This window comes from Pseudorasbora parva, chromosome 3 (genome assembly GCF_024679245.1).
Source record: "Pseudorasbora parva isolate DD20220531a chromosome 3, ASM2467924v1, whole genome shotgun sequence".
NCBI lineage: Eukaryota > Metazoa > Chordata > Actinopteri > Cypriniformes > Gobionidae > Pseudorasbora > Pseudorasbora parva.
Window position 1 is genome coordinate 20022151 of NC_090174.1, and position 13787 is coordinate 20035937.

Here is a 13787-nt window from a genome sequence, read left to right on the forward strand (position 1 = left end):
GTTTTTTTTATTTTATTGTTTATTGTTGTCTATATATTATAAAATTAAAGTAAAATGTTACATGATGAGACCTTTGATTTGAGACTAAATGTGAGTGCAAACTTTGCTTGTTTTCCTTCAGCTTGTTGAGTAAGGCAGGTTTGAGGAGGCCTGTTGTCATCAGATGAAGTGTGGACTTTAGGAAGGAAGAGGAACCAAGTGGACTTTGTCCCAGCCGAGCAGGATATTCTGCAAGAATCAAATAATCCTCCTGCCAGTCCCTCTCAGAGGTACAGCCGACAGAACCAGGCCCCTCTTCACCTTATCAGTCCAGAAAGAATCACCAGGACGGAAGGTGGAAGCACTTCATGTCAGCGTGATGCTGTGAAGGCTTTAAAATCAGGATCTGAAGTCAATGGTGGGTAGAGGGTTCTGTGTTTTTTGAACCCATCGGGACTGCTTCATCTTCATGTCAGGCAGCCAAACAAAGCAGTCAGACGTCATACACCTTCATACATTCATACATCTGATTTTACTATTTTACAGTCTGTATCTTTGATAGATGCCTTTATGTTGTTATTGAGTGGACTGCAATTCATTGTGAGTGCTGATTTACAGTATGGTTATTTTCTGCTGACTCATGCTGTTAGCAGAATGGCTCAATACCCATACTGATTTACTGTGGCATTTATAGCATGTGTGTGCATGATGAAAAACTGGAACAGTTACACTGTCAAAAAAGTTTCAGAAAATCAGAACCAATTGTAATAGGATTGAATAGGAATCCTTTTTATAATCAAATAAGGGTCCGGTTGCATAAACTGCTAAAATAGCATTATTGTAACTCCCTCTCCAGTCAACAGAATCGGACACAAGGCGTTCTTCTCTACGGGCATTTATTAGTCAAATTATGTCATCCTCGATGCCATCAAACATGCCGTGAGAACTAAATGAAACATAAAGTCACATAAGTTACAGAGATAATAATATTCTCACAGAGAATAGCACATTATTAAACAAACAATACAACTCCAGATAGACTGTTAATAAACCGTCACACAGTTATACCTTACATTGATAATTACACATCAAATAACTATGCATACCTCGTTGGCCGCGTTAACTCCAGGGAGTGAAAAACAGGTAATAAAGGCACTTCTCTTCCGTGTGTCTCTTGGTGAACTTACAAATGTAATAATGACATTACCAAAGCTTTGCGAGCCGCAGTTAGCTCCGTATGCGCTAGCTGGTGCAACATCAAAAATCGTCTGAACCAACCAAAAACACAGAAAAATAGTTCCGCTATACAAGCCTACAAAAACAAGTCAGCTTGAACACATAGTATAAAGTAAAAGAAATACAGATAAATATAAATATATTACGATATATTTAAATGTGGTAAATTATTAAATTAAACCTTTTCTTTTATGGAACTTAAATTAGGCAACTGTTTCTGCTGGCAGCTACACTCCCACCAAATCACTGGTGATTTTTATTTTTATTTTATTAACTTAATAAACATAAGATTCTAACTTAATCATAAGACTTGGTTTAAGTGAGGTAGCAACAACCAAGACTGCTTTATTCAGCTTCAATCAGGGTTACAGTCTTGTGGATAGGTCGTTCTAGGTAAGCCTGCTTTGTGAGCCTCTTCCCTTTGTCATCTAGTGCTGATTCACTGATCAGCAATCGCAGCTTTCTCACACGTCCATCTTCACCAGGATACACTTCAGTGACCTTGGCGAGTTTCCACTCATTTCGTGGTGCATTGTCATCTTGCACAATCACGATATCGTTGACCTGCGCATTTCTGTGGGTTTTTTTCCATTTTTGTCTCTCTTGAAGATTTAACATGTACTCCTTTTTCCACCTAGACCAAAACTCATTGGCTAAGTGCTGAACTTTACGCCATCTTTTGCGAAGATAAAGGTCTTCCCTCACAAAGTCTCCAGGTGGTGGCAAGACTATGGAAGACTTCATCGTCAAAATGTGATTGGGCGTAAGAGGCTGCGGCCCAGCTGGATCACTCAGCAAATGTGCTGTTAAAGGTCGGCTGTTTATAATTGTCATTACTTCGTAAAGGTAAGTTCTCAAAGATGAACTGTCAAGTCTTTGGGATGCCTGATCTAGAATAGATGTCAACACACTTCGTATTGTCCTGATCTGCCTTTCCCAGGCTCCACCCATGTGGCTAGCAGACGGAGGGTTCATGACAAACTCACATCCCAATCGCTTGAGGCATTCTTGGTCCATCTCTTTAACCGCTTCCAGGAACTCACGTCTTGCGCCAACAAAGTTGGTGCCCTGGTCAGAACGAAGTTGTCGAACGTTACCACGCAGAGCAATGAGAGCACGAAGAGCATTGATAAAGGCATCAGTCGTCATATCATCAAGCACTTCTAAGTGCACAGCACGAGAACACAGACAAGTGAACAGCAGGCCATAACGCTTCATTTCCCTCCTTCCATCTTTAACGTAGAATGGCCCGAAACAATCCATCCCACAATATGTAAAGGGGGGAGTTGTCTCCATACGTTCACGAGGTAAATCTGCCATTCTTTGTTCCTCAGTACTCCTTCTGAACTTTCGACACTTGACACACTTGTAGATGTAGGAAGACACCACATGACTGCATCCAAGTATCCAAATCCCGTTAGCCCTTAGCTCGTTCATTGTAATGCCACGTCCTTGGTGTTGCACTCGCTGATGGTAGTGGGCTACCAGTAACTTTGTTATGTGACTGGTCTTTGGTAAGATCGCCGGGTGCCTGATATGAGGGTGCAGAGCAGCATGCTCTAAACGACCTCCCACCCTGAGGATGCCTTGTCCATCCACAAAAGGATTTAGCTTTTGCAGGTTGCCTTTGGTTACTTCCTCATTGCACTGAAGACTGTGAATCTCCATAGAGAAGTTCCTTCTCTGGACAATGCTTATGATGGTAAGTTCTGCATCTTCTCTTTCTTCCAGGCTACTAGCTTCGTTAGTTCTTGATGTCAACCCTTTGAACTCTTTGACACATCGCTTAAGCCTAGCGATGGCTTTGACCAACCTCGTCCAGCTGGAGAACTTGAGAAAGCGTTTAAGCAGTGAATCTTCTGTTGTCAGTGTCTTATGCACAAAGACCTTACGAACTTCTGGGTCTTCAACTGCAATGTCTCCCACCTTACTATCTCCACTGGGAAGCTCTTTACACCAAAGAAAATCTGGACCGCTAAACCAGTTAGAAGCAATGAGCTCCTTTGCTTTAAGGCCCCTTGACGCATGGTCAGCTGGATTTTCTTCCGACGACACATATCTCCATTGACTTGGTCTGGTACTGTCTTTAATGCGCTGAATGCGGTTTGCCACAAAAACATGGAATCTCCTTGCATCATTGTTCACGTATCCAAGGACGACCTTGGAGTCAGTCCAGAAGAATTCCTGGACCTCTGCTATGTCCAACTCCTTTCTGAGCAGATCACTTGTACGCACAGCAACAACAGCTGCTGAAAGCTCAAGTCTTGGAACGGTTGTGACTTTCGTAGGAGCCACTCTGGCTTTGCCCATCACCAAAGCACAGTGAGTTTGTCCTGATGTCCCGATCACTCTCAGATAGCTGCACTCTCCATATCCTGTGATGCTAGCATCAGAGAAGTGATGGAGCTCATATTTCCGGTCTTCTGGAAAACTTGCTGGAAGGTAACATCGGTCTATCTTGAGATCACCTAGATTCTGTAGGTCCAAGAGCCAGGATTCCCATTGTGGTCGAAGATCATCCGACAGTGGTTCATCCCATCCAACCTTGTCCCGGCACATTTGCTGAAGCATCTGCTTTCCGACTAGAACGAACGGTGCTACAAAGCCAAGAGGGTCATAGACAGACGCAACGGTCGATAACACTCCTCTTCTAGAGAAAGGTTGTTCACTCACCACTATTCTGAATCTGAACTGATCTGAGGTAATGCACCAGTTAACACCTAGAGCTCTCTCCATTTGGTACTCTCCCAAGGCTAGATCTTGATGTATTACTGTTTGAGCACACTCTTCTTTGGGGATTGATTCTAGCACCTCCTGACTGTTAGAAACAAATTTGTGAATGCGTAGCTTGCCATTGCTACAAAGCTGCCTCGCTTCACTGACTAGCTGTTTCGCTTCTTCTTCCGTTGACACACTAGTCAGCCCATCATCCACATAAAAATTTCGTTCAATGAAGCGGATGGATGCTTCACTGAAACGACCTTGCCCTTGTGCAGCAATGTGTTTCAGGCCATAGTTTGCACAGCCAGGAGACGAGGCTGCACCAAACAAATGCACTTTCATCCGAAAGACAGATGGTTCGAAGTGGTAGTCCCCATTCTCCCACCAGAGAAACCTTAGATAGTCTTGGTCTTCTGCTCTTACGTGAAATTGGTGAAACATACGTTCTATGTCGCACATTATTGCTACTGGACTTTTGCGGAAACGACAGAGAACACCTACCAATTTATTGGTCAGCTCTGGCCCAGTAAGCAGATGATCGTTCAATGACACGCCTTGAAACTTTGCTGAGCAGTCAAACACAATGCGTATCTTGCCTGGTTTTTGTGGGTGATACACCCCATGATGAGGGATGTACCAAACAGGGCTCTTGTTAATTTCTTCTTCAGGAACTTTCTCAGCATCTCCACGCGTCATTGTCTCGTTCATGAATATTAAGTAGTCCTTGTGGTACTTTTTATCCTTCTCAAATCTCCTCCTCAAACACTTAAGGCGATGAACAGCACATTTCCTGTTGTCTGGCAGACTCGGCCTGTCTTCTTTAAATGGCAAAGGCATTTCACAGTGACCATCAGGCTTGATCTTAATTCCTTCCTCCATTATTGAAATGAAGCGAAGATCTTCTTGTGAGAAGTGAGCATCCTCCACGCTTCTTTCATTAAAGTCTGACTCCAATATCTTCACAACATTTGGCGGAGTAACTAACTCCTTGACTTGCGTTCGACATATGTATCGGACTTCACTTGTCAGATTGGCAGATGACTGAAGGCATGGCATTACTTGTTTGACAATAGTTCTGTGGCTGCATCCAATGGCATCTCCGTAGTCGACACAGGAACTACCAGGGCCAACAATACTCCAGCCGAGGTCGGTTTTTTGAGCAAAAGGCTCCTCATCTCTGCCTGACACAACTTCTCTGGGTAACAGGGCTTGAGAACAATTGTAACCTATAAGCAGACCAACGTCACAGTCAATTAAAGGAGCGATCTCGTCTGCAAGATGCTCTAGATGAGGCCATGCTCTTGCTGTCTTGGGTGTGGGAATGTGACTTAAATTGACAGGAATGAAGTCTCTTGAATAGGTTACTGGAAGAGTGATTTTCTTAGTTGAATAAAACCCTCTGATCTGCAACCCAGTTACCTTCTGACTTGGAATGACTGTACTTCTCGATGACAATGTTGAGAGTTTTAGTTGCACTGGCTCCTTCTGTGTGTCCAGAGCATCTGCCTTTTCTTTCAGGATAAAGGTGGTGTCACTTTGATTATCCAGTAAAGCATATACGAGAACTTCATGCTCTGGGCTACTTGTTGTTGACAACCACACTGGAATAACGGTGGACGTGTATGTTCCATTCATGTTTTGCACCACACGGTTTGAAGTGGCTTCCCTAGAAGCTTCCATTGACTGTTTAGAATCCGTCCTTTCCTTTGACCTCTCCTTTTCTTTGACCCGGTCTTCATGCAAACAGGTTGGGTGCTTCCTTTTACATGTGTCGCATACACTCCTCCATTCACAGTTCTTAGAACGGTGTCCTGTCTTCAAGCATCCAAAACACAGTCCTTTAGTTTGCACAAACTTGACCCTTTCTGAAATGGACTTTTCTTTGAACTTTCGACATGTTTGAATGCCATGGTGTAATTTCTCACAAAAGACACATGTTTTAGGCTCTGGGTTTTCTTCTGAGCTGCTTACTAGCACCTTTGCACCAACATTTCGAGGCTTTGGGGTCTTAACCCTTTCACTATCACCAGACTTCAAAGCATGAAGAGATGTCACAGGGTTACATGCTATCTTGGCTTCTCTTGCAACAAACTGAACAAATTCACTAAAGCTTGGAAAATCATGTGTCGATTCTTCAACCGCCAGGACCTTTCTGTTCCATCTAGCTATGAGCCAATCAGGAAGCTTGTTGAGCATTCTTTGGTTTTCACTGCAGTCATTTAGGACTGCAAGACTCTTGATCTGCAACGATGCTGCTTCACAGCTTCGTAGAAAATCGGAGAATTCTCTTAGCTCAATGCTGTCCTTGGGTCCTATTTTTGGCCATGAAGTTATCTTATCCCTGAAGGCCTTGGCAAGCACAAAAGGGCTTCCATACCTTTCTTCCATGATGTCCAATGCTGAATAGTAGGCTGCATCCGTGCCTAGCAGGAAGTAACCCTCAATAGCCTTCTTTGCAGGTCCTCCAACATACTTGCGGAGGTAGTAGACCTTCTCATTCACTGGAATATTCTTCCTACCGATCAATGTCTCAAAGGACGTTTTCCAGTCTTTGTACCTTAGTGGATCTCCATTGAAAACAGAAGGCTCTGGTATTGGGAGATGGCTTGCGTTGATCGACTCTGTTATTGCTTTGGCAAGTGCTGTAGTGCTATCTTCTTGATGAGCAATGGCAGCAGGTTGCACACTTTCAACAGTCTGTGTCACCATAGCAGGTTGCACATGTGTGGCGTTTTGTGGTGTAGCCACATGATGCACAGAAAGACTTCTTTGGGTAGTTTTAGATTCTGTTTTCACATGCTTGCTGCTATGGAGCAACTCTGATATCTCTTCGTCCGAGCCCACTTCATGTTCGTAGACCTGTAGACGTGCTTTTGCAGCATTCATTTTCTTTACTGTCTCTAAGCGCTCTAACTGCCTGCGCTTCTCCTCTAATAAATTTTTTCGTGCAGCATTTTCTTCTTCTTGCAGTGCAAGCCTCTTTCTGTTCTCAACTTCGAGGTTCCCAAGCTCTTGTTCCTTAAGTTCCATGTCTTCTAATACCTTTAATGTGGCTTGAGTTGCAGCTAACTCTGCTGCAGCTTCCAGTTTCTTTGAAGAGGTCAGGCTTGATTGCTTGGAACTGGTGCTTGCAAACTTTGAACTTCGTGAACATATACTAGACCTTTTGGAGGTTGCGCGTGTAAGCACTGAGCCAGTATCAGTCCAGTATACTTGTTCTTTGTAAGTAGCTGGTATCTTTTCTCTTAATTCAAGAGAATCCTCTGCCTGTTGCAATAGCTTTCCTGAGACAGCATCACACGTGTCTACTCGGCGGCGCGTCTTTCCATCCGGAGTAGTGTGTTGGCGTAAATCTTGATAAGCTTGTTTTACACTTGTTGAAGCATTACTGATCTTGGTTATGTAGGTTTGCAGAATTTCAGTGGAGAATGTTCCATCGATTGCTTTCCTAGTCTCTTTTGCAAGAACTTTCCATTTGTCATAAGAGGAAGTAAAGCGATGTTGAAGCTTTTTAGTTTGGCTGTCATACAGTTCTTGACCCTTTTCAGTGAGCTCTCGGGTTCTTTGGCTTCTTCTTAAACTTTCCTCTACAGCAGTTGGAGTTGTTACCTCAGTCTCTTTTGATGGGTTTGTATCTATATTAAGGTCTTTTAACTGCTGCTGTAAACCTGTTGCTCCATTGTTAGCATCTGAGCCCTTTTCATTTGTCTCATACTCGTGCTCAGACATTTTGATATTTTTGAATTGGCACTTTAACACCTTTTGTTTAGTAGCTAAACTAAAAATGAGCTAAATAAAGTAAATGACAAAACTAGCTTAATGTTACCAGTTAGCCTTTGTTTAAATTATAATGATGTACCTTAACTTTACCTTTAGATTTAACCAAGTTTGTTTGTACAGTGTGCTCTGTTAGAAACTTAACAGTTAAGCTAACTGTTAGCTGATGTTAACTTATTTTCACTTAAACAGAACAAACACTTCTTAATAGCAAATTAACAATAATAAAAAAAAGAAATATTATGATGGTCTCTTTAAATAATTATTTACCCTTAAAATAGATCAACAGTAAATAACTTGGTGAGTTGAGCAATCACTTCCAAATGTAAACATGCACAATACAAATTAACATTTAACTTTTAGCACTTATAGAGCCCCTTTAGCAGTTGAAGGTTATTCCACTTCTTAATATTTAACTTGTTTTAAATATTCAACTTCTTGTAGGTTTAACAATGCAATGCTACCGGGTTCTGCTTGCCTCTTAAAGTTAACCTTGTATGCACAGTCTTATCTTTTGACGCTCACATTCAATGTAAACGTGCGTGCAGCTCCGTTGACGGATGGCAGGCGCGTTTCATCATCTCCCCCACGTCTCCACCTCGTGTCGAGCAGGGCGAGTTCTCACTGTAACTCCCTCTCCAGTCAACAGAATCGGACACAAGGCGTTCTTCTCTACGGGCATTTATTAGTCAAATTATGTCATCCTCGATGCCATCAAACATGCCGTGAGAACTAAATGAAACATAAAGTCACATAAGTTACAGAGATAATAATATTCTCACAGAGAATAGCACATTATTAAACAAACAATACAACTCCAGATAGACTGTTAATAAACCGTCACACAGTTATACCTTACATTGATAATTACACATCAAATAACTATGCATACCTCGTTGGCCGCGTTAACTCCAGGGAGTGAAAAACAGGTAATAAAGGCACTTCTCTTCCGTGTGTCTCTTGGTGAACTTACAAATGTAATAATGACATTACCAAAGCTTTGCGAGCCGCAGTTAGCTCCGTATGCGCTAGCTGGTGCAACATCAAAAATCGTCTGAACCAACCAAAAACACAGAAAAATAGTTCCGCTATACAAGCCTACAAAAACAAGTCAGCTTGAACACATAGTATAAAGTAAAAGAAATACAGATAAATATAAATATATTACGATATATTTAAATGTGGTAAATTATTAAATTAAACCTTTTCTTTTATGGAACTTAAATTAGGCAACTGTTTCTGCTGGCAGCTACAATTATAAGTTGTTTTTTTCTTTCTTTAAAGCAGCACTTGGCAACTTTTGCTCTCGGGGTCCCCCTACAGTTTGAAAAATAATGTCCTCAACTACTGTCGTAAGCTCTGTCATCCTACAACAGGGGATGCCATCGTGCGTGCATTTGTTGACATGACAACCCTGATAGCCCTGAACTAGTGATGCGTGGGTCGTCTCATAACCTGCGGACCCCGTTTGTCTATTTAATGGTAGTGGGTGCGGGGCGGATTGTAAAAATATATACAGTGGTGCGGTGCAGGCCAAATAACATCATAAAAGTGGCGCCGCGGGTTGGTGTAACTAACAGCACTAACAGTTAACCTGAACACTGAGGAGTTCACATGCAGGTGTTCTTCTGGTGGAGCGTGTGAAATGTCTTCATCCCAGGTACAGTCACTGGCATATGTTTCAGCATGTCATATGAATATAATTGCATGGGTTTTATTTTTTTCAAACGCTAAATAATCACGATGCTCACGTTTACAAGCCAGCGTCATTGTAGTAGTCTATTGGTTACCGTTTTACAGAATCTATATGATACTTCAGTTCAATGTTTGAGTGGTAGGTAATCACCGTATTACAAGAATGACAGCATCGGTCGGGCACGCCTCCCTCAGCTCACGCCAACGAGCAAACGCTGGTCCAATGTTGATCCTCGTCCTGCCTTTAATCCGATCACTTTTTCGTTTCCTCTTATTGCTTTCCTCCAACAAAACCTTTTCTTTCTTATTTGTCTCTGCTGCTTCGGACATGACTATATTATCCGACGAACAAAGTTGGGCTCGCACGTCTGAATTTAAGGAAGTGTGGGTGTTGGTGGAAGTGACGTATATGCCGTAAAGCTGTCAAATTTTGTAGTTCTTTTTGTTCTCGGGTTACTACCCGAAACCCGAAGTTTAAAAGTACGATTCAAAACGATACAGACCCCATCATGCTATGGCAGATGTGTCATGCAACCTATTGTATGTCGATTTATCATCACAAGAGTCTTAAAAAATATATTATGAAGGTTGAAAAGTTACCCAGTGCATCTGCCACCAATCTGATTGGTGCTACGTCATGACATAGTAAGTGACGGCATATGCGGAAGCTATAAGAAGGCGCCGTCACATAGTACAGACAGCTTTTACTCTTCAGCGGAGGCACTCTGTTTGCATATTGTTTGTCTATTTACTGTTGTCTGTCCACTATATTTCAAAGTAAAGCATGGCAAGCGAGCAATTTAGAAGGTGTGTGCACCCGTGCCTGCGCTTTATTACGGACACACACCAGTTGTGTGTGCAGTGTCTCGGGAAGCAGTACGCTCAGGCGGCTCTTGAGGGTGCCGCCTGCAGCGAGTGTGAGAAGCTGCCACTCCGAGTGCTGCGCTCACGGTTGGCCGTGTTCACGGAGATCGGGGATCGGGTCCCGCGTCTGTTGAGGCAGCGTGGCGGCGGCGATCATGGGGCTCACAACTGGATCTCGTGACGGGAAGCGGGCATGCTGAGGCATCTTCCAAATCCTCGTCCGATGATTCAGACACTCTTCCGCCTCGCGAGGAAGCCCGCGGTGCGGCATCTTCCCGCGAGGTTGATAACCCAGTCCTGATGCTGTCTGATTCCAAGGGATCAGATTAGTTCAGCCTGGAGGCAGGTGGTGTGCAGGTGGATTCACCTCTGCACTCCCCCGCTCTTTCAAAAAGCTTGCTCAGCCTACACAAAGTGGCTTGCCGTTTTTCCTAGATTTGCACAATGAGTTGGGCAAATCATTGGAAAAACCGTACTCGGCGCGCCTATTGAACCCCCCAGTGTTAGATTTCGGGTGTGACGTGGGCGCGTCAGAGGCTGGCTATGGGACGCTGCCACGTGTTGAGGAGGCACTAGCGAGCTATTTGTCTCCCGATGCAGCAGCCTTGCTGAAAGCCCCGGTCCTGCCAACCAAGCTGTGCAGGGACACCTCGTCCCTGGTAGGTAGGGCCTATAAGGCGGCCGGGCGCGCTGGTAGCTGCCTGCACACCATGGCGGTTCTGCAGGCCTACCAAGCGGAGCTTTTAAAAGAGCTCGATGAGGGAGAGGGTCCGTCCCCGGACGATATAACTGAGCTTAGAAAGGCCACCAACTTGTCTCTCTGCATCACCAAAGAGATGGCCCGTGCCATCGGCCGCTCTATGGCTAGTTTGGTGTGCGTGGAGAGGCACCTTGTCTTTCTATCGGGGGTGAAAGACAAGGAGAAGTCCTTTCTCCTGGATTCCCCAATAGCCCCTGCGGGTCTCTTCGGAGGCGCAGTCAATAGCATCGTCGAGAGATTTCAGGAGGTGAGGAAGCAGTCAGCGGCCTTTTGGCAATACCTCCCACGCCGCTCGGAGCCTTCAGATACCAGCAAGGAGGCCTCGAGTGGGCAGTCCTGGCCGTCGCCAGAAGGCTTCTAAGCTGAAGGGCGACTTGAGAGACGTCCTTCAGGCCTTTTTTCAGTGATGTACCCCCTATGAAATATTTTTTCAGCCAAGTACCCCCTAACCAGCGACTTAAAGGACAACTCCGGTGAGAAATGAACCTAGGGGTAATTAACAGATGGTTACCGAGTAGATCGTTCTCTGGGATGCGTTTTAATTATGCGAATGTAAAGAGTTTTATCTTTAAAAACAGATTAGCTTATAACGCTAGTCTATGGAGCACAGGGTAGACACAGGGTGGTAAAATTAAATCGCTAGTTAATACCACTAACAAGGCTCAAAATAGCCTCACACTAACACGGTAGCATAATAAGGGTCCCTACATGCAAACCGAAGCATTGAGAACTTTGTAAGTGTACAAACAGTTTAATAAGAAGATAATTTATAAACATAGTGCCTTATGCGTTCACGGACAGGCACCATCTTGGAAAACAGGCTCGACTAATCGATCCACGAGCGCTGTTCTAAGTGAGCTGGTCGATAGGAATTAAGTTTGTGAAATGTAATAACATGGACATTTTTATTTTTATTTATTTATTTTCTCTGTTGTGTTCAGTGTTTTCTTCCGGAAACAACGGACCATATGAGATTCCAAGTCACAGTTCATCACTTAGCAGAGCGCTCGTGGCTCGATGAGTCGAGACTGTTTTCCAAGATGGCGCCTGTCCGTGAACGCGTAATGTACTATGTTTATAAAGTGTCGTCTTATTAAACTGTTTGTACTCTTACAAAGTTCTCAATGCTTCGGTTTGCATGTAGGGACCCTGTGTTAGTGTGGGGCTATTTTGAGCCTTGTTAGTGGTATTAACTAGCGATTTAATTTCACTACTGTGTGCCCCATAGACTAGTGTTATAAGCTAATCTGTTTTTAGAGATAAAACTCTTTACATTCGATTTCCATGAAAACACATACCAGAGAACGATCTACTCGGTAACCATCTGTTAATTACCCCTAGGTTCATTTCTCACCGGAGTTGTCCTTTAAAACAGAGCACTGCCATCCGTGTCTGATTTATTCAACTTTGCAACAGATAAACATACAAAATTCAAACATTTGAAAAAAATTAACTATTTAGAATATTTTAGATGATAATAATCCATGACTAAATTTATTACAAATATTTATCATCACTAAAATGTAGCGATTCAAACTAATGTAGTGAAAACAGTGACCATTCTGAAATGAAAACCGGGGACATTTCCTTGAGTGGTCAAAATATCACTAAAATCTAATTTGTTGTTGTATTTTATTATTAAAATTAATAATCATTATGATTTTGTTTGATTATTAGGATTTTTGGTCTGGATTTAATACAATAAAAAAAATGAAAACAGTTAAGCTAACCAATTGTAAATAAGCAGTTTAAAACAATATTGTAACATGACTTAACAAAAACACATTACAAAAATAAAATAAAATATGATTAAAAAAACTATTTAAAAAATAATGTAATATTTTATAATTGTATTTAAGTTTATACTATGGAAATTACTTTTTATGCTTGAAAATAATAATTTCTATCCTTAATTGGTCATGTTATTTAGCATTTTAAGGCTTATTTTAAGCAGAAACAATAGTTAGTATGTTACTACCTTGAAAGCGATAACGAGTTTTCTTTTGATATTTGACCATAATGGAGCTCTGTCTGCTCTGCTCTCAACGTTCTTCATGAAAGAGTAGTGGCACACGCGTGACCAAGTAGAGTCAGCGTAGCTCACAGCGCCATCTGCTGGTGAAAATAATCACTAAACTCTTGCTCCTAAAACCAGCGGCTGCTGTATAATGTTGGTTGCGCTGTTTTTTCCCAATATATCTGCGGATTGTTTGGAATGAGCTGTAAAACATTACAGGGACATTTCTGGGGACAGCTCCAATCGGAACAGAACATTAAAAACTGAGACTGTCCCCGGAAAACGTCTGGTCACACAATCGTTGATCCAAGTGATTGGAAGGTGATGCCAGGCGGCAGGGTTGCCAGGTCCCAGAAATATTTCTAGCCCAATGACAACTCAAAACCCGCCCAAATGGAATGAAAACTAGCCCAAAAGTTTGGAAACTTTTTGTTTTGAAAACTGATTGTTTTTAAAGAAGTCTCTTCTGCTCACCAAGGCTGCATTTATTTGATCAAAAATTTTTACAATTTAAAATAACTTTTCTAAATTAATATATTTTAAAATGCAATTTATTTATGTGATTCAAAGCTGATTTTTCAGCTGAATTATTCCAGTCTTCAGTCACATGATCCTTCAGAAATCATTGTAATATAATGATTTGCTCCTCAAGAATCATTTATGATTATTATCAATGTTAAAAACGTTTTTTTTAGGATTATTCAGGATTATTTAATTAATAGAAAGTTCAAAAGAACA

At 42.3% G+C, this 13787-nt stretch overlaps 1 protein-coding gene across 2 annotated transcripts in view; it reads left to right on the forward strand.

Annotated features, from left to right (window-relative positions):
- Positions 1-13787, forward strand: part of LOC137070678 (centrosome-associated protein 350) — a 30974-nt gene that overhangs the window by 880 nt on the left and 16307 nt on the right. For both annotated transcript variants that reach the window (XM_067438027.1, XM_067438028.1), the window contains exon 2: positions 122-397. The gene's annotated coding sequence lies outside the window, so the exon portion shown is untranslated. The remainder of the gene's footprint in view (positions 1-121; positions 398-13787) is intronic.